At 40.9% G+C, this 21763-nt stretch overlaps 1 protein-coding gene across 1 annotated transcript in view; it reads right to left on the reverse strand.

Annotated features, from left to right (window-relative positions):
- Nucleotides 1-21763, reverse strand: part of LOC131675357 (cadherin-87A) — a 943248-nt gene that overhangs the window by 49194 nt on the left and 872291 nt on the right. The gene's annotated exons all lie outside the window — the stretch shown is intronic.

Raw genomic sequence — 21763 nt, forward strand, 5'->3', positions numbered from 1 at the left:
AGAACCGTATGCAAGGGCTTCCCTCAAGGAGGGGTCCTCAGCCCTTTATTATTCCGCATTTATATTGCGTCTGTCTGTAACCACCTACCGAAATCTGTTAAAATTGCTAATTTTGCCGATGACATCGCCCTTTATTGTCAACGATGTCCTCTCTCGTCTAGTATCAGACTCATTGAAAAATCTGTCGAAGTAATCTAGCAAAATCTCGAAGAAATCGGTCTTGACTTGGCTCCGCTCAAAACTAACTTACTTCACTTTAATAAGTCGAGAATTACTCCCGGCGAAACATCTATCCAAATTAGAAACACCACTATTTACTCCAGCGAAACAGTACGATTTCTCGGAATTCTCTTCGACCACAGACTCACGTTCAAACATCACATTAATGCCGTTATTCAAAAAGCACAAAGGGCTAACAATATCATAAAATACTTATGCGGTGTCACGTGGGGATCTTGCCCTAATACACTACTCATTTTCTATAAAAGCTATATACGCTCCATTTTAGAATATAGCTGTTATGTCTATTACCCTACGACTACGACACTCAGCCATGCCATCGAAAAAGTTCAATTCTCATCCATTAGACTCGCGCTTGGCTACCGTATGAGCACTTCTACTAATATTCTCTTATCCGAATCCAAACTACCTTTTGTTGAAGAGCGCATCTATTTCCTATGCAAAAACTATATCAACAAAGTTATGTGCAATACTAGTCTTATTGCTCATAAAAATATCTTAAGGATTTTCAAAAAAGTCCAACACAATCAATGCAAGCTCAAGAAATCCAGAAGATTACTCATAAAGTGTATTAAAAATTCTGACTTTACCAACAGCACCATCTATATGAACAGCCACTACAACATTTATCTATACAATTATGACATTCCTTTTAACAATATCATCATTGACACCGAATTTGGTCCGCAGCTTAGTAAACTTACTGATCTCAATGCTCAAATCAACAATCGATTAGCTGATGGAACCTACGCTATTTTTACCGACGGTAGCAAAACATCCGACGGTATTTCAGTTGGCGCTGCAACTGTATGTGACAGACTTAAAGTCTCCATCATGACAAAACTCGATAACAGAGCGTCCGTCTTTACGGCGGAATGCATTGCTATTAACGAAGCTGTTAAAATTGCTCTCAATCACACTAATCAGAATGTAATCATTTTCACTGACTCTCTGAGTGCGCTTTTATCTCTTAAAACTCTCAATCTTATTGTTAATATTCAAACCAACCCTTATATCTTTGAAATCCGGCAAAATATTCATAAATTTCAGCAAAAAAGCCCCAATAATAGTTCCATTCAACTCATCTGGATTCCAGCGCACTCAGAAATTCAGGGCAATGAAAGCGCCGACCGCCTTGCCAAAGAAGCAACCTTACTAGCTCCCGACTCCGATCTGAAAATTCCTTCTACTGACCTCAAAATGTACCTTAAAAATAATGCTCGTCTCAATACACTTAATATCATTTGCGAGGAAGGAACGATCAAAGGCAAAATTTTCTTTCGAAACTTTCACAACGACAAAATCAAGCCCTGGTTCCACAAACTCAAACTCCCGAGAAGTGCTATAACTACTATCAACCGTTGCAGATCAGGGCATTATAATCTAAAAGCGTTACTTTATAAAATAGGACTATGTCAGGATACAACTTGCGATTGTAACTCTGAAGTTCAAGATCTTGACCACATCCTCTGGCAATGCCCAAAGTACGACAAAGAAAGAAACATATTAATCGACAACCTTAAGCTCTCTAGAATGTTCCTTCCTTCCTCCAGTATTGTGATACTAAGTAATATTAACGCCAAAATTGCTCGACATCTATATTCGTTCTTCAATGATTGTAAACTTATTATTTAATATTAAACTCAGCGATAATATCCTCACTTGATGTCAAACTACATCAGCTATATTATTTTTATCTTCTATGTAACTCTTCACCCATAAAAACTAATGTATATTTATTCTCTATTGCAAAATAACCCTTTATAGGGTTGAGTTTGCCTAAATAAAAAAATAAACATGCAGTGTCGGATCGGTCGCCGCTCCTTGTTCGCCGAGTTAATGCATGCACGCTTCTTATGGAATACGAGAGATTAATTAATAGCAATCATAGCAATCGCGAAATTAAGCTGGCCAGCTTACCTTATTAGCAGTCGCACAGTGAACGAGAAAGAAAATTCGCACTCTAGTTTCGGGAAAGTCTGTCTTTTTCACGAGGTATTTCGCGTGTTCGATTTCGCCCTCGATGGCGAAACCCCGCACTCACGCACACTTGCACGCACTCGCTCTGATCTGGCTCAGGCACCGCTCCTCTCGTTGGATTCAGTTGACTCGTCTCTGCACTCAAGAAAACTCGGGAAGACTCTTATTGATAGTTGCTGCAGCTGAGTGTGCGAGTTCTAATCTTCGACTGGTTCATTTTCGGATTCAGGCGCGTCCCGTCCCGTCTCGCGCCGAATTTCCTCATTACATTTGCCCCAATCGGTAGGTGTTGCCCTCGCAGGCAGCCGCATGGTTGGGCTGTTAGCGCTAATAAGACGTTTACCGTCACAGCCCCCTTCCAGTCTGGACCTATAGGGTCATCGACAACAGAATCATTAGCGCTATTCCTTTGGAGGTTAAGAGGGTAAAGGACAATAAAATGTCATGTTCTCTGTGATATTTCATATTTTTATTGGCCGTTTGTGTGGGTGCGGCCCTGCCCACGGGGGCAGGGACCTTTTACCTGGCTGGTCACCTGGATACCTCCCGGCCTTCTGCGTCTAACGAGGGGTGCCCGCGTGCCTCCCATCCCAGCCTCTCCTGGACCAGGTCGGCGTGTTGCCGAACACGGGGACAACGGTCTGTGTGGGTCACTCCGGGGTAGTGGCACACGTTGCACCCTTCCCACTATGCGCGGGATAGGGTGCCACGAGGGAGGCCTCGCTCCCTGGGGGTCAGCGGCAACCCGTCCCGCCGATTCGGGGCGGACCACAGCGGCCTTTCGACCGTGGGTCCTCACCCGTGGACCCTACCACAAGATTTATAAGTATGGGTCCGGTTGCTTGAACCCTGTTGCTGCCGTCCACGTTCACCACGAGGTTTACCCCGCACGTCCGCGGACTCCGATATATCGTGGCCTCCGACCTGACCTCCGGAGCCGCTGGTCTGGCTCCGACAGCTGCTGGGTGGGGCTCGGGTGCTGACTGGGCCCTCGAGGGCCTGGCGGTGACGGCGCTGAACCTCTTTCAGTACTTGTGCGAACTGGCGCCGGCGGGACACTACTTTGCTCCAGTAATCCATATCACTGGGGCGATGTCCCGCAGCCGTATACGCATCGTATTCCGCGTATACGGCTCGTTCGAGGGTATTGAGGGTGGTCCAGTCTTGTTCAACCTCCCTCAAACCCTCCTTCTTCTCTCCGAGGAGGTGCAGCGTGGCGTGCACGACTCCCTCGACGGCGGGACCTAGGGGCCTAGGCCTAATGAGGGCGACAGCCGCTTCTTCGAATTGCTCGAAGGTGATCTGCATCCTGTAACAGTCACATGCGTCAGTGCATATGACCCTTTCTTCAGGTATCGAAGGTAGGCGCCTGTTCGGCTGCCCAGGGCCTTCGTCGCTGGGATTGAAGGTGGGGTCCTTTGCGTCGGTCTCCCAGGTCCTTCGTTCGCAGGGCCTCATGCATCCACGGTCGGTGTTATCGGCGGTCTACCCCTTTTCCTTTTCCCGACGATGGGAGGAGAGATACGTGGATTCTGTCGATACGGTGTAGTTTGGGTGGTTAGCGCGTTCTTGCGAGGTTTCTCTCGCGGGCGCTTTGCTGGATTAGTTGGAGGGGCGGTTATTAGGATCTTATCGGAAGGATCGGAAGGGGCGTGATGAGGTTGACTCGAAGTTGTCGCGTTGTCGTTCCGGATCGCGTTATCCGTAGTAACGGCGTGCTCGTTTCCGCGTGTTGTCGCATCGCTCGCAGTAGGCGGGATGTTCGTCGCCTCGGTTCCCTCGGTGGAAGGTGTATCGTCGTCATCTTACCATCGGGTTTCATCTTCCGGCAAGGTATCCTCCTGTCTATAGTAGGGTTTGAGGTCTTTGACGTGGACCAATTCTGTGACCTCTTCTTGCTGGTTGCCAAGGCGGTACGAGTTGACTCCAAGTACTTTCGTGACAATAAAGGTACCTACGATTTTTGGCGCTAACTTTTTACGCGATTTTTCTTCCATACCCAGTCCCCTTCTTTAAATCCGATGGTCCTGTGTTTGGCGTTATAATATTTCGCCTGTCTCAGGGACTCGTCCGAAGCTATTTCACGGGCTTGTTGAACAACGAATCGGTTATTCTTCATATGCTCGTTCCATTGTCTGATCCGGTGTAAACCTTCCTCTCGGGCCGCAAACTCGTCCATTTGCCTCCGAAGGGTGTTCGGCGCTTCCGGTTGTCTACCGTAGTTGAGCATGGCAGGGCTGCTTCCCGTGGAACTGTGGACAGCAGTGTTCAGCGCGAACGCGAGTTCAGGTAACACTCGGTCCCATTCCTTGTGATTTTCGCGCAGGTACGAGGTTATCATCGTCTTCAGAGTTCTGTTAACTCTTTCGGTAGGGTTAGCCTGTGGGTTATAGATCGGCGTAAAGGTCCGGTTTATCCCTTGGTCTCTCAGGTATCGGTCTACCAGCTAGTTACGGAATTCGGTGCCATTATCGGACCGGAAGACCTTAGGCGCACCGAAGCGCAGGATCACTCGTTTCCAGAGTTCCTTCGCGATCGTCTTACCATTGGCACTACGTATAGGTATGCATTCGATCCATCGCGTGAATAAGTCGATGAACACTAATACGTATTCGCGCCCTCGAGGGCTTTTTGGAAAGGGTCCGGCGATGTCGCCCGCTACCACTTGCCAAGGTGTGGACAACATCCGATCCCTCATGAGTCCGCGCGGCAATCGCTGTTCGACCTTACACTACTGACAAACCTGACACCTTTGGACGTAACTTTTAACGTCCGCGTACATCCCTGGCCAATAATAGGATTGGGCGACACGGGCAAAGGTCTTCTCGCGTCCCGAATGTCCCGCGGTCTCAAGGTCGTGGTTCTCGAACAGGACCGCCTTTCGGTCTTCCGGCGGTACGACAAGCTTCCAAGTGTCTTGGTACCCATCTTCGCCTTTGTAGTCACAGCTCGGCTTTTGGTGATATATCACTTTGCCAACTATTTTCCAGTCCAGGTAGTCTTCTGGGTTGTCCTCGACGCGCCGGAACTGTTCCGCGTACCAGACTTTGTCCCCTGGCTTCGGCTGGTCCATTGCAGTTGCAGTGCTAACCTCAGCCATCGTGGGCTCAAAAGCGCGTGATAACGCGTCGGGCAATACGTTGTCGGCCCCCTTTCGATACTCGATCTCGAAAGTATGGCCTTGGAGTTGCAAGGCCCATCGGGATCGAGGATCGAGGATCGAGGATCGTCCAATCGGGATCTTCAGATTGTACAGCCACTTGAGGCTGCTATGGTCCGTTACCACCTTGAATCGGTACCCCTCTATGTATGGGCGGAACTTCTGTATGGCCCATACGACCGCCAAGCACTCGCGCTCCGTGGCAGAGTAATTTTGCTCCGCTGGGTTAAGGACTCTGGTAGCGTACTCTATGATTCGGTCTTCGTCCCTTACTTTTTGAATAAGGACAGCGCCGATTCCCGTAGCGCTAGCGTCTGTTTCCAACACGAACTGCCCGTCAGGTTCCGGTAACTCGAGGCACGGTGCGGATATCATGAGTGCCTTAAGTTTAGCGAAGGCTTGTTCTTGGTGTGATCCCTACACGTAGTCGCATTTCTTCTCCGTTAATTTCGTTAACGGTTGAGCGTATGTGGCGAAGTCACTCAGGAATCGGCGGTACCATGAAGCAACCCCCAGGAAGGTACGCAGCTGTCGTACGTTTTCCGGTCGAGGGTACTCCAAGATAGAGCGCACCTTTTCAGGGTCTGGCCTAATACCCTCGCGGTTAATCAACAAACCTAAATATTTAGCCTAAGGCTTGCAGAAGACGCTCTTCTCTCGATTCATCGAGATTCCGGCTCGACATAACCTATCCAATACGATCTTAAATGTTGTAGGTGATTTTCGAATTTGGACGACACTACGATGATATCATCTAAATAGGCGAAGGCGAAATTGCCAAGCTCAGGTCCGATCACGCTATCTATTAATCGTTGGAAGGTGGCGCCGGCATACGAGAGACCGAATGGCATTCGTACGAACTGGAAATGCCCCAATCCGGGCACGGTAAAGGCAGTGATAGGTCGAGATTCGGGTTTGAGTGGTATATGGTGATACGCACTACTGAGGTCGAGTGTGGAGATATAGCGCGCGTTTCGTAAGCGCCTCAATATATCTTGCGTAAATGGTAGGGGATACGCGTTTGGCTCGGTGACCTTGTTGACCTTCCTGAAGTCTATACAGAATCGATACGATCCATCCTTCTTGCGTATCATAACCACTGGGCTCGACCAGCCGTTATCCGCTGGCTCGATCACCCCTTGGTCTAACATCTCCCTTACCAATCTATGCATTTCTTGCTCGACCTTGTGTGATACAGGATAGTAGCGCTGCTTGATCAGTTTCGTATCACCGACGCGAATCTTGTGTTCAATGTCTGCCGCACATCCCAGTCCCACGGGGGCCTGCGATAAGGCCTCGCCGATGGTTCTCTGCAATATCGTTTGTTGAGAGGCTGTTACCTCGGCTAGACCGATCGTAGCTAATCTCGGACCAGCCTCTAAGCTAGCTACTTCTAACTTCATCTTGGTTTGTGATTTCTTGAACAGCAACGTATCATCGTCGGGGTCAAGTACCGCTCTAAATAGTCTAACAAAATTCACTCCTAGAATACAATCATCGACTAGGGTTAGGAGTATAGCTACCCTCGTAGGCATCGTCACGTCCCCTACGGTAAACGGCAACACTGCGTGACCAACAATTATCAACTTACGGCCATTTGGTAGTCCTGTCGTACCCGCGTGGGTGGTATCCAACCTGATGCCTAGCACAGACGCTATTTGCAGAGCATTATTACCCATTGCTGTGGTGGAAGCTCCCGGATTATAGAGAGCCCGTATCTGGAAGTCTCCTATTTTCACCGGTAGCCACCAGCGCGTTTCCTGTTCCGGGGTATATTGCGAAACAGATTCGGCGGCCCCACAGCCTTGCTCTTTGCACACCATAGCGCTAGCCACTGTGCTCTCGCGTGGTAAAGTGACGCCACTTGTCGTTCGAACCACCTTGGTTCGGACGAACGGAGTTTCCACGGGGTTACCTTCCGACGGTTTATCTGCCATTACCCGTGCCCCCGAGGGTGTGTGCGATCCATTCGCCATCACCTCGGCCGGTCTAGGGTCTTGGGCTTTACCAACGTCAATACCCTCTCTCTCCGCGTTCACTTTACCGCCACGTTCATCATTTGCGCCACCAGGGGAGTTCTCCCTCTCGTCGCTCAACACGCTCTCTACTATCGGTGCTGACTGTGTTGGCGGAGGCCGCGAAATCTCGTTAACGGGGTTTATTTTAGGGGGTGAAGGAATGTGGTCAACCCCCACCTAACCACTACTTTCCTCGTTTCCCTTGTTGCATTGAGGACAGTACTTTTTGCTGTATCCCAGTAACGCGCACTCGATGCACTTGAGCGGCTTGGAGAAGTCTCTCTCCCGTCTGCTTGGGGCTTCCGGCTTCCTAGTGCGGTCCTCCGAGGTCAAGTTTTTCCCAACGAGGTTGTGCTTCATCCCTTCAGATATCTCCTTGAGAGATAACAGTACTTTGCTCAGTAGATCGGCGGGTGGAGCCTTCTTTTCGCAATCAACTGCCTCTAGGCTCGGACTAGGTGTCGCCCCCGAGGGTGTCGATGTGTAGACGACCTAGTGCGTCACCTTCTCGAGCACTTTCTTCATACGGTCCAACCGGTCGCTGACGTACGGCCTATCACTGGACATTGATGCCACTTTGCCCTTGCGGCCCTTGCTTCCATCGGTGCGAGGGTGGTACGCTAACTCCGGGTTCACAGTTGATTGTGAATCCGGTACCACCCGTTCTGCCTTTCTCTGGTACAAGCTGTTCTGTGCCGCCGTGGCCAGCGCATTCAGGGTTCGTATGGAGCTCACATCGGATTTCCGCACCTGGCCCTGAATGTCCGGGAGAAAGTTGGCGTGCAGCAGGTCCAATTGGCAATCAGACGTCATTGAGGGGTTTAGCCGCTTCACATCAGGCCCATCATGTTGGCGATGTAAGCGTTCACGGGTTCGTCGGGGCCCTGGTATCGGCTCTGAATTTCCCTTATCAGACGCTGTTGCTGCTGCACGCTGGTCCCAAATCATTCCCTTGCGTCCATCTCGAATTCGGCGTAGGAGAACCATTCCTACTTCATCGCCTCGTACCAGGTGAGGGCGGGACCGACGAGTAGCTCCGATACCGTTAGGAGCATTTCGTCTTCCGTGAGTCCCACGCCATTCCTCAAGTTATCCAGCCTAGACAGGAAGGTGTCAATACTCGCATTGCCCTCTCCTGAAAACTTCAGTTTCCATCCTCGGACAATGCGGTCAACATCCCTTGTAGTCGACCAAGGGTTTGTTGTCTGCTGAGATGACCATGTGCTCGGCGGGTGGTTATTGACTTCAGCATTAACTTCACTGAGTTGATACTGTCCACCCTCTCCGAAAGGGAGCGTCCGGCGGGGGTTCCTGCCGGTGGCCCCCGTGGGCCTCTGTCCGGGTCCAGCTGGAGTACTGTGAGGTAACGTGGTGTCGTAATGATAGGTGAAGGTATCTTGGAATGCGACGCTCCTATGCGTGTTTTCTTGTTGTCGCATTTCGCTGGAATTATTTGCATTATCTTGCAGTACATTCCTGTTTTCGGTATTTTCTAATGCGCTCATTCTGGCAGATAAGTGGTCCAGTTGGCTCTTAACATCACTGCAGTTGTTGTATATCTGGTCTAATATTTTCGTTAGACTCGATACGTTTACTTTTAACGAGTCTAGCAGCTTGAGCTTCTTCTCATTTTCTCTGGACCGGAAGATGAGGTCTTGGATCATTACCGCAAATGCCGGCGGGAGTTGAAACTGGCTACCATCATTAGCCGTTATCGTAATATTCTTATTACTGCTAGTACTCTCGCCGTCGTCCAGTACGTTTGTGATGTTTATCGCCGTTTCCTGAATCCGCGATATCACCTCTGCACTTTGCATTAGCTGGGCTAGAGGGTGTTCTCCCTCTTGCTCGGATACTGTATGTTCCGCGCATATGAATACTATGAGCTTCGAGCGTAGGACTGCCCTTCTTGCTGGATTGCTGTGTTGGTTGTCGACTTCCACGAAATCCGCCGCAGAATAGTCGCCTAACAACCAGTTTTGCAGTCGCCCAACTCTCGAGAGCTTATTCCCTCTTTTCTTGAGCTCTAAGTGTTCGAGGTATTCGTTTATTTCCTCATCTTGGAGCATCAACACCCAGTCTTCAACTTCTTTTTGAGTGCAGTCCATTGTCATCTGTTAGATATGTCGCGACTAGTTTTTGTACAGATTTACACGCTTATTTTACGGATGATGCGAGTGCGAGTGCTATATTTAATATTTACAAGCAGACGGGCAAAAATTTTGACTTTAGTAGCCGACAATAGACTCAGCAAAGGGCATTTAACGTTGTGTTTACCGAAAGACTCTTTGCTCGCTATTGCGCAATATAATGATCCTGCCTATCAGGCGCACTAACTGTTTGTTAGCGCGGCTGTGTTGGTTAGTATCTAAAATATTATAACGAGCGTCTATTTGCGTAGTCACCAATAACCGTAGCTAGCAATATTCGAGGAAAAGAAAAAAAATACATTTACACTAAGACAACACGTTACCAAATAAAACTATTAATTTAAGTTTCTTTTGTTTGAATGATGCCGGTGTTAGTTTTCTCCGAGCCTACAGGTACAGTGTTATGTTTATTGGTGTTTACGCTATGGTTAAGAGTCGTTCGGTTGCACTCGCACGCGCTTACAGCAACTGTTTACAAATTATCGTCGTGGCGGGCCTTCGCAAGCTAACTAACAGAGAGGCGATGTTTACTATGTGGCTTTTAACTCAAAATGTGCACAACAACACTTTGATTGCCACCTAAGTCGCTGGTTGACTGAGCGCAAGGTCAATGTTTAGAACCGGCGTTTTGAATAATCATAAACACTGTAGGTTCTTTTAAGTTGGGCGCCATGTAACGGGGTGGTTATCCGTCTATTTAATTATGTGCGCGATCGCATCAAAGAGCGCGCGGGATTACCTAAACGTTCAAATTCGAAAATCGGAGAGCAGGAGGGAACGGGCGTCAGTCAACCAACTTTCTACTAGCACGAAATAATAACATCGAAATTACATACAATATCACATGCGAAATCATTTATTTCCTCTTATCTCTACAATGTATTAGGCCCGCGTGCTTATGTTTACAAAGCGCGCGCGTAACAATAACATGCAGTGTCGGATCGGTCGCCGCTCCTTGTTCGCCGAGTTAATGCATGCACGCTTCTTATGGAATACGAGAGATTATTTAATAGCAATCATAGCAATCGCGAAATTAAGCTGGCCAGCTTACCTTATTAGCAGTCGCACAGTGAACGAAGAGAAAGTTCGCACTCTAGTTTCGGGAAAGTCTGTCTTTTTCACGAGGTATCTCGCGTGTTCAATTTCGCCCTCGATGGCGAAACCCCACACTCATGCACACCTATACGCACTCGCTCTGATCTAGCTCATGCACCGCTCATCTCGTTGGATTCAGTTCACTCGTCTCTGCACTCAAGAAAACTCGGAAAGACTCTTATTGATAGTTGCTGCAGCTGAGTGTGCGAGTTCTAATCTTCGACTGGTTCATTTGCGGATTCACGCGCGTTCCGTCCCGTCTCGTGCCGAATTCCCTCATTACATTTGCCCCAACCGGTAGGTGCTGCCCTCGCAGGCAGCCGCATGGTTGGGCTGTTAGCGCTAATAAGGCGTTTACCGTCACAGTACATTTTTGAGCTCTTACCAATTCTAGGGAAAAAATTGCAGAAAAAGTTTGAGCACAAAATTTTCTTCCTCTTTTCAAATCCTGTTACATCACTCTTAAAAAAATTATTTACATGAAATATGACTCGCGTTTGAATATTTCTCTCGAAAATTTACGTTTTTTTTCAAATGTTCATAACTCTCTAAGTTCAAATCATAGAAAAAAGTGCACTTAAAAAAAATATTCCTTTTTATATGTAGAGTACTGTGGAATTTTCATAGATTTTTTTTCAAAAAAATAATTTTTCACCCTTTTTTCCTGTATATTTCATGAAAAAAAATGAAACTAATTGTCTGAAACATAAGATGTTCTTCTTTACTATTAATAAAAGAACTACATATAGATACAATTTAAAGTTCATGAAGTGCAATAATCTTATTACGTTCTCGCACTCATAAATTTGTTTATTTAGCCATTGTCACCACACATCACAGAAATAGTTATCGACACTTGAATCGCTCGCTATCGACTAGTTCATTTATAATAAGTGACATAAAAAAATTTGAAAAGGTACTACATTTGATTAGATGACCGTTGGGGTACACACACACATATACACACATACATATATATATATATATATATATTGGAAAGAGCTTTCAAATGTGCTGCCGCTCATCTCTGTATGTTAGTTTTCAAGGAACATAAGAAACTTCAAAGTTTAAACAATTTTGTTCGGAGGGGGGTTAAAACTGCAGTGTAGAAAATATCGATAATGTTTCAAAACAGAATCACGATTCGCCGATTCATCCGCTGATTTTCAACATCGTCCGTTCGCCATTTCAAGCTGAGAGTACATGTGTGTACACTCACATGCCTGTTTTTTTCGTTTAGAGTGCGGGGAGCGAGATAATTGGTGGAACTAGGAGCGGTTGACGACTACTAAGGAGAAAGAGAGACGGCAAACGCGGAATCGAGGGAAATGAAGAAAGTCTACAAGAGAGAGGAGGGAGAGGGGAGAGAGAGGGGGGAGGGAGATAAAGAGAGTTAAGGTATAAGTTCGAGCTAGACCATTAGATCAGGCACGTTACTAATTTTCGGTCAGTTTTGGAATTTTTTTTGTCGAGCATGGCTTCGCCGGGTTTTTAATTTATATATTTCCAGATACATGCTTAGTGCGTGGGGCATGTTAATTTGAATTTTTAGTATTTTGTAGCTAGATCATGCCCAACCAGTGTTGAATTCCAATACCACAGCGTTTGAGGATTCCAATGAGGATCCACGCGAACTTTTCTTCGAGTGAAAAGTGGCAACAGCCAGGAACCAGACGCGAGTGGCAGGACCTTCGACTAGTGGAAGCAGTGTTGGTAGCAAGAGTGCTTAAGTACGAGCTGTGTGAAAAGGAAGTCAAGGAAGCGATTGAGCGAGAGTAAGGACAGGTAGCCAGGTTGGAGAGTTAGTCATTGGAGGTCGTCAGAAGAGAATCAAGCACGAGGAGTGAGAAGAAGAACGAAAGGCGTAACAAGGATCAAGAAGAAGTCCAGGTGGAAGCTGCTCACCGGGAAGGCGACGACCTGCCTTTAAGGAAAGGTGGCCTGCCGCTTCTCGCTCACCGAGAAGTCCTACTGCAGAACTAAGGTCAAGTACCCTTGACCTTAGTTGAGTTGAGAGAGAAAGGATAACCAAGCAGCTTGCCGGCAATCTTATTAAGGCGATAAGGTGGATCAGCGTCGCCCCCTTATACCACCGAATTCTTTATAGGATTTTATATGTGTGAAACTTTTGTACTTTTGTTTTTCTTTTTTTTTATAATTAAAGTATCTGTTTAAATTAATTAAGTGTTACCACATTTCTTCTATCACCAGTCTCCGTCCGAGCGAAATTAAATATTTTATAAATTACAGACGTAACAGCCATCTTAAAAATATTTCTAATGAATTGACTTTCAATCTATACAGGGTGATTCAGAAGAGAAGTTCCCGAAAATTGGTTATAGAAAAAATTTTTTCGAATCGATTGCCGTTTTCGAAAAATTTTCATCTTCAATATTTTTCGAGAAAATTAATTTAGAAAATTAATGATTCTGACCAATCAGAACGTCACTTTGGTCGAGGGCAGATTTTCTCTTCGTTTACTGTTATCCCCTCCACTTGGCCCTAGTAACTATAGCAGCGGTCAATACGGCGCGGCGCGGCTTTGTAAGTCGAAATTATTTGGCCTAAAAAATAACATTTAATAAATGTAAAAAACTTTTTTTTTAAATAAAATATCATTTGATCAATATCAAATATCAAAGGTTAACTGAAAAAAATTTAATTGTGCATAAAGAAGTATGAAAATATATAAATTATCTTTATTTAATTTTTCCCCTTAACTCATTAATGCCCAGCCCGAAACGTTTTATACAACTCTCTTCCCGCGCTCACAGCTATTCCATTTCGAGCCAAAAAAATCCGGAACATACGTATTCTTCTAGATTAAAGTGTGCTCTTTCAGATGGTACTATTCAAATTATCGGAAAATTTCATTTTCTATCAAGAAATGTTCTTTAAAATAAACAAATTACGAATTTAGAAGATAATTTTTTATTACAAATCAAGTTTTCCAAGAGTTACCGGTTTGCAATCGATTTGGAACTAACCTAGAGCATGGACGCAATATCTTATCCCAACCCGACCTCACCGATTTGAATGATTTTGGGATATGTTGTAGTACTTTAAAAAAAATTAGATACGTGTTTTTTTTTATCGGCCCATAAGAGGTTTTAAGGGGTGAAATCCACCCTGAAAATCAACCCCTAAAATCAGTTTTTTTAATATTTCTCAGCATCAAATGAATATTTTTCAGTAAACTCAATGTTAAAAAATTTCTTATAAAAAGGCGCTTTTAAGGACATAACATTTATACTGAAGGGTTGCAACCCCCTTTTTAATAGGGGTAAATACACTATTTTTTGTACTGTTTTACGACATGTAATATACTAAATCAGCTTGAGTGATTTAAAAATCGCACTGATAATTAAATTAAATTAAACTAAAATTAAATTGACGTCTTTCCGGATTTAAAAAAAATATGTTTAAGGGGTCTTTCACCCCCTAGAAACCACCCCTGTCAAACTATCAGCAGGTTAATCCACCTAACCCTAGGATAAACAAGCTTAGTCGTTTGTTATTTCTTGAAATAATTTAATCCTATGCATGAGCGAGCTACCTCAACTAACCAACCTGCCTCTAACCCATCAAACCCCCATAAACCACCCTTACCGAACCACATGCAGGCTAACCCACCTAATCCTGGGAAAAGTAACTTTAGTCGTTTGTTATTTCTTGAAATAATTGAATTTTACACCATAAGCGAGTTATCCTAGCTGAATCACATACCTCTTATCCACCTACCCCTAACCTATCTAACCCCCACCCTTATAAACCACCCTTACCGAACCACATGCGGGCTAACCTTATATAAATAGCGAAAAATAAATGTATTTCTTGAATAACATTCATGGTGTATAACAATATGTCCCAAGTATTACAAATTTTATGTAATAATTATTATTTTCTTTTAATTATAAATTGCAACGGTAGTCGATTTAATTAATCGACTAGTTCGCGATTCTGCTTCTCGCGCGTTAGTTCGAATTATTGAGAGAGAGAGGGGGCGCGCGATCTTGTGAATAAGCAGTTACGCCTCAGCTGTTTACGCGAGTTTACCGCCGATTTGTGTTTTGCACTTTGAACATTCAAAAATAATTAGTTTTCTGAACAAATACGTGCGTGGGTGCAACAATAGTATTGCAGCAGCAAGCAGCGGTGCAGAAGCAGCAGATTTGCAGCATATAAAGGCGAATTGAGGCAGTGCAGCTGATTAATCGAGGTGCAGTGGCAGTTGATAATTTTGCAACAACAATTACGGCTGATCACCGTAATTGCACCGCATGGTAGGTGCACCTTCCGTCATATTAAGCGAAACAAAATACATTCGGTATTTTGTCTATTCGTGATAGCGTTATTTTTTTTGTATTCGCGTTGTGCGTTAGTTCGCGGTAGAATTCAAATCTACTCTCTCTCTCTCTTTCTCACCGAACATAATTAAATTGTAAAATCCTATTCGCGTGCGTCAGTCTTTCGGCCCAACAAAGACTGTAGTAATTTTTTATTAATTAAAGTTTGTTAAATTAATTCGCCGTTTTCGTCATTTGATTTTCCTGGTAGCTTAAGTATTTGAAACAGGCTTAGGTTTTAATCCAATTACATCTAGGGGATTAAGAAGATTAGGAGTAAAGTCGCTCACACTTAAAACTCATCAAGTGTAACAAGACACGTGATTTAAGGTGAGTTCAACTCCGATCGATAGAAGACAACTAGGAGAAATTATCTGACGTTAAGGCGAATACACGTATTATTATACGTGTTTAACGGAGCGGCGGTTTGCTCTGCATCGTGGGAGTTTGTTCTTAAATAAATTCCCCATTTTCAGATTTATCTCCCCCGTTACAAAATACAAAAAAGATAAAAATAATTAATAACGGTTTATAAATATAAGATTTGAGACTAAAATAAATTATAAATAATTATTAACTATTTTGTTTTTTTGAAATTAATAATAACAGTTATAGTATCAGTTTTTTTTAATATTATTTGCATTGTATTACATATAGCTGTGTATAAAAGAGTAATAATAATAGTTATTATTTTTTAAACGTAAAGTTAATTCGTAATAAAGAAAAATAACAAGTAATAACAGTTAAAAATTATTAATTTCAAAAGTGGAAGTTTAATATAGTTATTATTTCTTTTTTAATCATTTACAATTTGTCAATGAGAAAAGAAATTATAACAAATAATTGATTATATTAATAGTTATAAATAGTTATTATAGTCTCAATTCCTATACTTATAAACTGTTTACTTTTTTCAATTTTCACTTGTGGTTTAGTTTACTTTTTGTTGGTACTTTACTTTGCTGTACACTTTATCTTATTTACAATTTTGTCTTATCAATGGCTCGAAGAAGATGAGTTATAACAAATCTACGCCCCTTACGATAATAAGACATCCGATACATATTTCATTATTCATAGTAGTTGAAGAAAAGTCAAGTATTTAAAAAGTTAAAGTTTTTTTATAGTGTTGGATTTATAAATCAACTTATTTCTATATTTACATACAAATTTCCCGAACACGAAAATATAGTACATAACAAGAAGAAAAGTTCCTGTCTACGACGTAAGTATTTATGTCACTTATCATATATAATTTTATTCAAATATTTTTATTTGTAAACATGTGAAATATAACTGTTAAAAACGTATGATCGAATTCTATCTATAGACTAGGTTTTCTTTTGTCTTTTGTAAAATTATTCAACTGCAAAAAAGAGTATTTATATCTTGATTTTGTTTTATATTGAAACATTAAATTCAATCTTTTGAACGTAGTCAATTTATTATTAGCATATTTTTAAAGTTTACAAATACCAGATAACGAGATTAATTTCAAAGAAATTAAATTGTCGAAAAGTTGAGAGAAATATTAATAAATGCCGAGTATGAGTTTAATGATATTGATATGATTGTTGAAGAGACGTTAGATTTTCATGAAGATTATAAAGATACTAATACTAAAATGATCGAAGATGAAGTTTAACATGATTTTCCTGATCCTGATTTTGCACCAACAAATCAGTGCACAAATGATGATGAAGAAATCACATTTGATTATAAACAAAGAGCCGTAGAATTTTGGAGGAGCGGAAAAAACAAAAACTGGATACTGTACAACATAGATTCAAAAAAGTTTCATCTATAAGTCAACTTAAACGTTGGGCGAAAACAATTAATAAAAATGGAACTTACCGAGAAAAAATTGCGCAAATTTGCCAATACACGTTTGATAATTTAAAAGCCGCTATTGCAGCTGGTACGATAGTGCATGATCGAGATATTCGGAAATGGGCATTGCAAGCTCAAAAAATTGTTGGCTATGAAGATATAAGATTTAAGGCTTCTCCAAATTGGTTACTAAAATTTAAAAAAGCTCATAGAATAGTATCTAAAAAAAATATATAAATTTATCACCAAAAAAATATTAGAAAGTAAAGAAGAACTACAAACTGATGCTGATGCTTTTGTAGCTGATGTTAAATCATGTACACCAGAAATCGGCATTGCAAACTTTTATAATTCAGATCAGAGTGGTTTCCAATTAGAAATGCACTTGGGAAGAACATTAGCAGTTCAAGGAGAAAAGCAGGTGCAATGTCTGGTACAGTCGGTTTCATCGACAACGCACAGTTATACAATTCAACCAACTATATCAGCAACCGGGAAACTTTTATAACCACTTTTTATAGTATTAAAAGAAAACAGTGGTCAATTCTGTCCCATAGTGGAATCTTCATTATTTAGACCAGAAAATGTGCATGTGGAAGCATCTAAATCTGGAAAATTAACAAATTGTTATTATATTTTTGTTTATTATAATGTAATGACATAAAAAAATTTGATTTTAAAATTTGATTGAAAGAAGTTTTTTACCCAAATGTTGGACCTCAATCTGTACTTTTACTCGACTCTTGGAGTGGACATTGCGATAAAGCTGTAAGGGAAACGATGCCGACAAACAAAATTGTTAATATAAAAAAAATTCTTACAGGAACGACAGGGAACATCCAACTACTCGATGTTTATGGATTTCGTATCTGGAAAAACTTCGTTCGACGTTTATCAGATCAAGTAATTTTGATGGACTATGAAATGAATCTACATTTAAGAAATAATATCATAAAAATGCAGTCTCTTGTCCATAACCAGCTTTCTTCACCAAGATATACAAATATTTTTAAATACGCTTGGTATAAAAACGGCTCCATTGCTGAAAAACCAGCTAAAACAGATAACCCTGTTGATTTTAGCTTTGGAGATTCTTGCAATATTCATTGCGAAGTAGAAGTATGTAAAAATGTTGCTATAATACGGTGTGGTTGGTGTAAAACATCATTATGTTTCAAACACTTTTTCGATGATTATCATTTCTGTAAGGAATTCGTTGAATGATACATTTTAATTTACCAATAAATAAAAAAAAGAAAAAGATGAAAATTATTATGAAAAATCAAAATATATGTAGTATCGCGTACGATGGCTCTTACATAAACATATTTATGAATCTACATACGAATATAAATATATATGTATAGATCTATAAATGATAATTAGACCTCGTGTTATTCCCGTGTTTATTTTTAAAAGATATTTCTCGCCATTTTGGTACTATTAAAATAAAATGTATTAAACATATTTTTATTTGTCGTCAATTATGTTTGAGCTACAGATATATTTTATTAAAAAAAAAATGGGATACCCCACGTACGGTGTAGAAATCAATTGTTTTAAGAAAAAGCAATTGATAAACTCAATTTTCCCAAAGTTAGGTCTATTAGCCTACATTTGGTTGGGTAAGGTTGGTTTATGGGGGTTTGGTGGGTTAGAGGCAGGTTGGTTAGTTGAGGTAGCTCGCTCATGCATAGGATTAAATTATTTCAAGAAATAACAAACGACTAAGCTTGTTTATCCCAGGGTTAGGTGGATTAACCTGCTGATAGTTTGACAGGGGTGGTTTCTAGGGGGTGAAAGACCCCTTAAACATATTTTTTTTTAAATCCGGAAAGACGTCAATTTAATTTTAGTTTAATTTAATTTAATTATCAGTGCGATTTTTAAATTACTCAAGCTGATTTAGTATATTACATGTCGTAAAACAGTACAAAAAAATAGTGTATTTACCCCTATTAAAAAGGGGGTTGCAAACCTTCAGTATAAATGTTATGTCCTTAAAAGCGCCTTTTTATAAGAAATTTTTTAACATTGAGTTTACTGAAAAATATTCATTTGATGCTGAGAAATATTAAAAAACTGATTTTAGGGGTTGATTTTCAGGGTGGATTTCACCCCTTAAAACCTCTTATGGGCCGATAAAAAAAAACACGTATCTAATTTTTTTTAAAGTACTACAACATATCCCAAAATCATTTATTTCGGTGAGGTTGGGTTGGATACTGAAGTTAGTTTGACTAGTTAGGAATTTCAAAATTTTTGTCAAATCATTCATAAATTTTTTTCTTGGAAACGAAGCACTTTACAAAAAAATTCTTCAAATAAAAAAGCATTTAAAATTTCTCAAAGAATACGCTTGAATTTTTTCGAGAAGTTACTAGCAACTTTCTTAATTTTGCAAATTGTCAATTTTTGATAAATTTCAAAAATCCCTTGAATCGCTTTGAAAAAATTCATATGTACTTCTCGGTCAATTCTAAGTATTTTTTAGAAAATAAGAATAATAAGAAGAATCATAGTTTATGATACCGAAAAATAGTAAACAATAATGAAATTCGAATATGAAATATGAATATTTGAATCCACTCATTTTTTAAATGTTTATTTTGGTTATTATTAAATTATTAAATTTTAAATTGAAAAGAAAAAGACATTAGCGAATGGTTAAGATATTATTTCATATCTAGCTCTACTAGAAAAATAATTTACTTTACTATTTTGTGAAAATCTTTCTATGATGTATTATTCTAATAACAAATCGATGTGTTAGCAGCTGCTTTTTGTTTATAACCAAATTACTGATGTTGAAGCTGTTAATTGACAATAATTCTTTCGGTGACCTGGTGTCAATAAGTTTAATTTGGTACGAGGGGGGGGGGGGGGGGGCTCAATAAGTCTTTACAAAAAGAAGGAAAAAAAAGTTTTGCGTATGTAATTTTTTTTTATTTTTCAACATAATCTCCTTGAAGGTCGATACATTTTATTAAACGGCCTTCCAGCTTTTTTAAGCCATCAGAAAAATATGATTTCTGAAAACCCTCAAAATAGGCATTTGTTTCGGCGATGACTTCTTCATTCGATGTGAATCGTTATCCGCAAGCCATTTTTTGAGGTTAGAAAATAAGAAAAAGTCACTGGAAGCCAAATCAGGTTAATATGGTGGATCGTCAATTAATTTGAACTTTAAATCGTTAATTTTTGCCATCGAAACTGCACACGTGTGAACTCGAGCATTGTCTTGAAGAAAGAGGCATTTTTTTTTGTTCAAGTGAGGACGTTTTTCTCTAATTTTTTCTTTCAGCTAACCTAATAATGACACATAATATTGTCCAGTGATCGTCTGGCCCTTTTCCGAGTAGTCGATGTAGACGATTCCATAAGTATCCGAGAAAACCGTGGCCATAATCTTGCCAGCTGACTTTACTGTCTTTCCCTTCTTTGGGGCTGGTTCTCCCGCGGTAATCCATTGTATGGACTGTTCTGTGGTTGCAGGAGTGTAGTGGTGTACCCATGTTTCGTCTACAGTTACGAGTTGACGCCAAAAGTCAGCTTGACGAGCGCCATCTCTTGGATTTTGTAAAGACTTATCGACCTCCCCTCGTAATATGGAAAGGAGATCTAATGGAATATAGTGTAGTGCCAACAACAAACGTTAGATGTAATAGAAAGAAAGTAGTAGCGAAATTTGGAAGAAAATGTTTCGAGATGAATATAATAAAAAGTAGCAGTAAGTAAATAAAATTTTTGCATAAAAAATAGAATTAATGCTGACCTTTTCTATATTAAGTAACTTGTACATACCGCAGCGGAGAATGCGTAGCGCTCTAACCGTGATGGGCTCAACAATTTTTAAATGATGGATACGATTTTTTGGCTAATAATTAAGGATACTAGTATTTTGGACAGGCACTGAGAGATCTCCGCGTAAATATAATTTTTATTATCATAGTATCTGAAAAAGCATACAATACATCGACATTATTCTGATACCATCGATTTCAAGCCTGATGATTCAGAGCTCAATCACGATCAGTACCTCGATGATTTTGCGCCGTTGCAATCCTAACATTGAATATTTTAGTTTGAAAACTTATTTTCCATTGCCGGGACAGAGTGTGCCTTGTTTTCAGACCTGAACGACTCTTATTCAGCACTGGGACAGTTGAAACAACAAATCTCATAAAATACTGTCCCAGTGTTGAATAAGAGTCGTTGAAGCTTGAAAATAAGGTAGACTTTGTCTCAGTAATGTACAGTAAGTTGTTAAAGTTAAATATTCAATGCCGGGATTGTAACGACGCAAAATTATCGATGAGCTAGCTATATTTGTGCTCATGCACATCTAGGGTTTAGAGTAACTATGATATCTTTTTCACTGACAAGTAAACTTGCTAATTAGGGGGAATTTTTATAGTAGTGAGTATTTTTATGTATTGATATAGCCGAGGAAAGAAATATGATTCTTATCTATTTACTGTTGTTAATCCAAAAGAACTATTTTATTACATTAATACCATACGATTAAATTAACTTTTTCATTGCTGATGTAATTTAATTAGCATTTTTACATAGATAACACAGGCCGACAGAATTTGACAAAAATATTTTACCAAGAACCCGAGTATAGTTTTCCAAAGGTTTTTTGCGCGCTGAATCCGAATCCGAGGTCAGAATTACTCTGGTGGCTCCGGTTTTCGAGATATCCTAACCTTAAAGTGCAAAAAACGCGATTTTTGCCTATATTTGAGGTTATGTAGCAAAGAAAAGAAATTTTTTTTCAAAAAACTGTATACATCAAATTAAAGTATGAGTTTTCTTCTTTCAAATGCCGTTGAGTATGCTCGAATATCTTTTTTTTTCACGAAGTTACACAAATTTGAAAATTTCAAATTTTATGAATTTAAAAAGCACCACATCATTCAGCCCAAGCTATCTAACAAG

Source organism: Phymastichus coffea, unplaced genomic scaffold, assembly GCF_024137745.1.
Source record: "Phymastichus coffea isolate CEN01 unplaced genomic scaffold, Cenicafe_Pcof_1.1 PCOF00020, whole genome shotgun sequence".
NCBI lineage: Eukaryota > Metazoa > Arthropoda > Insecta > Hymenoptera > Eulophidae > Phymastichus > Phymastichus coffea.